At 45.0% G+C, this 3,094-nt stretch overlaps 1 long non-coding RNA gene across 1 annotated transcript; it reads right to left on the reverse strand.

Moving 5' to 3' along the window:
• Positions 1 to 756: 756 nt before the first annotated feature.
• On the reverse strand, positions 757 to 2,400 carry LOC104862453. The gene is made up of 3 exons (XR_780342.1): positions 2,056 to 2,400; positions 1,286 to 1,365; positions 757 to 1,071 (listed from the first exon to the last, which is right to left on the reverse strand). It is a non-coding gene; the product is annotated as an uncharacterized LOC104862453 (long non-coding RNA).
• Positions 2,401 to 3,094: the final 694 nt, after the last annotated feature.

Below are 3,094 nucleotides of genomic sequence, written 5' to 3' on the forward strand. Positions count from 1 at the left end.
AATTCATTTTGTGAAATGTTGACAAAAGGTTCTACATTTTAGACTGTGTTCCTGGAAACTACAAGTGTCTCCAGCTGGGGAAGACAGAGCTCGTGGCACCAGCCACTGGCACACCACGCAATGGCGACACAGAACCAGAGCAGACACGACCCTCCACTGAGACATACTCCTAGGAATTACTTTAAACCCGGCACACGAGTAAGTTCCTAGCTTGTCTCTGTACTTCTGGCAGAAACACAAAGCCAGTCTTATGAAGATGGTCCAGTCCCTTTTTGGATAGTTAACTCTATCAAATCCATTAATTAAACATTTATTGAGTCCCCGAGAAAATGAACTTCTTTCAGAGAGAAGGAAATGGATAACTGGCTCCTTTTGACTTAGACCCTCAGTGTAATGTAAGATCGGAACTGCTAGTCCACTCTGCTTGAAAATAAGTGAAATCGTAGAAAACAAGCTGTGAGCCTGGGGTGTGGCCACCTTGGACTCCACATCCAGTGCCTGTAGGAAGAATCCCTTCCCAACGAAAGATAGTGCTAAGCAACATTCTGTGCATTGGAAAATAATCAATCCTGGCTCCTGTAGAAAACATTAAAAACATTTCTGTATGACAACGTGCAAATCCTGGACAAAAATCAGCATCAGCTTTCATTTAGCAGTTCATTGAATGGGCTATTTATGGATTGAGACTTTTGATTTACAATGCATCATCTCAGGGTTCAGCATTGTCTTTTGATTTCTTTCCAGCTGAACAGGCTGTCGCTGTAAATGCCTCTGTCAGCCTACATGGCTGACTGTTCTCACAGAGAAGGAGTTGAGGAGCCCACTGGGCTTGGTGTGCGGACAGCCACTCTGGGAGCTGGCAGCTTATGTGATCAGCCACGAGGGAGGGGCGGGAAGGTGGCCGAGGCCATGGCCCAGTGGTGGCTGTGGCCCAGTCCCCATGGTTATGTCAGGACGCCCTTCATGCTTGGAGTTCGTGTGCTCCAGGCCTTCGTCGTTTGCCCTGTGGAGGAAGGACGTTTCAGTGGCTGCTGTGAGCGTGGACAGAGATGTGGTGGAGACACATCCGTGCTGTTCAGAGAGCATAAAGGTAGATGTTTCTCAGTGTTTCTGAGAGCTGAGACAGACGGCGCTGCAGTGCTGTGGAGACACGCACCCCCACACCCCCACGCGAAGTCACACGCGCACACACACAACCGCTCTATTAAAAATTTCAAAATGGTCGCAGATATCTCATTCATAGGAAGGTTAAAGGCGTTTCCCATCGCAAGAAGGATTAGCTTACCGGAGGATTCTGGGACTGCAGATGTATACTGCGGCAAAATCCTAAATTCATCGAAAAAAATCATTTCTGGACTCCACCTGCTAAAAATAATAGAAATATAGTAAATCACGAGTAAGATTAAAACAAGCCATTTTCACATTGCAAAGTGTTCAGGAAAAAAAAAGATTCTTTTCTTTTAACTCATCTCTTAAACAATGCAAATTTTAAAGTAGCTTTTCTTTCCAGAGCACGCAGCGCCATGAAATCGATAATTTTTGATCTTTCGGTTAGTAGGCAACATGGTGAGCTATTGCAGGGACTGCAGGCAGCAGACATGTTCTTGTCAGCTAAAAATTTTAATATTGCTTTTGAACCCATTGAAATCTGTAGATGTCGTGTTGCCAGTTTTTTGTTTTAGCTTTCACTAGGCTATGAGGGGTGTGTGTGCAGACCCTCAGTTTATCGACATAGACATGTCTATTGCTTTCTATATACTAAAAACAGGGAATCTTACTGGATCCTAGACAAAAAATTATGTAAAAGGAGTGGCTGGTGTGATTATAATCCCATCATGCAGGGTCCACGGTTCCCATTTAGAGAAATTTCGCAGAGGGCAACTTCTTAAGAACATCCCCGCTGTGCAGAGTGAAAGGCATGAACAAACCAAAGACAGAATTCATCTGTGTTTATATTTTACAAACAATGAAAAACCTACTCTTTGTATGCCTTTTCCCCCACCTTATTATTTCATGAAAACTGCGGCATTTCCCCGCCCCCACACAAACACTCACCGCCCCAGCTCTGCAGTGCTCCGTCCCTCTCTGGCTTGTCCTTCTTCTTCTTTTTCGCTTTCACGAATTCTGCACGCGCCATCTTTGTGTGGGGTGATTCTCTGCTAATTTCAGTTACCCATTCTCTTACAAATCAGTTCAGAAATAGAACGTTATAGTGCGCTGATGAGGCTTGATTTGTCTGAATTTCTTTCAGTCTTCCCCTCTGGCATAGGAAAATGGAAACAACAGGGGGGAGAGCTCCCCAAAAAGGAGACATTTCTTTTATTGCCATAACCTGTTGTATACAGTGGTGATAAAAAATATTATTAACATAATAGCAACAGCTGCAGCCTAAATGGAAGCTATGAGATAATTAATGTGCTACAACAAATTGCTGTGCTGCAGGTGCTGCTGTTGTGAACTGAGTAGCCCGTGCCATATAAACCCTAAACGCAATTAGGGTCCCCCCACTGCAACAAAATGCAGGGTAAAATGTCCTGTTTGGTAAATACACCTACTACTAAAATATAAATAAATGAAAACCCTCCTCCACCCTTTCCCCTGCCCACCCAAGCCACCCCAAGTGGTTCAGCCATCAGTGGGCACACGGGGAGCCCACAAGCCCTGTCGGACGTGTGTGCACAGGGTGTGTAGCAGGTGGGGACGAGGCTTCCGTGTGCGAATGCAGGTTTATGCTGAGGCTTAGCTGGGAGATGAACAGCCCAGCGACAGATTTATTTTTTAAAATTAAAGATAGCTTGTAATATTTAAGAACTGTTTTGGTTTTAGAAGAAAAATCGGATGTATCTGTGTGTCTAGGTAAGAAGAAAAATAAGCATTGAATTCATACTTTTAAAAGCCATTGTCTTAAAAAGAAGGTTGTAGGTTTGTGGTGTGGCCCTCCTTGCTGGTGTGGAAGGGAGGCTCTCTCTCCTTCCTCCGCCACGTTGAGTATTGTGCAGAGCATCCCTGGTGAGTCAGAAGAGTGTGCCTGAAATGCACGGCATGGGGGCACAGGGCCTGGAGAGGTCACAGTGCCAGGAGCAAGTGTCCATTT

The sequence above is a fragment of the Fukomys damarensis genome, unplaced genomic scaffold, assembly GCF_012274545.1.
Source record: "Fukomys damarensis isolate Sample0158 unplaced genomic scaffold, DMR_v1.0_HiC HiC_scaffold_12, whole genome shotgun sequence".
Lineage (NCBI taxonomy): Eukaryota > Metazoa > Chordata > Mammalia > Rodentia > Bathyergidae > Fukomys > Fukomys damarensis.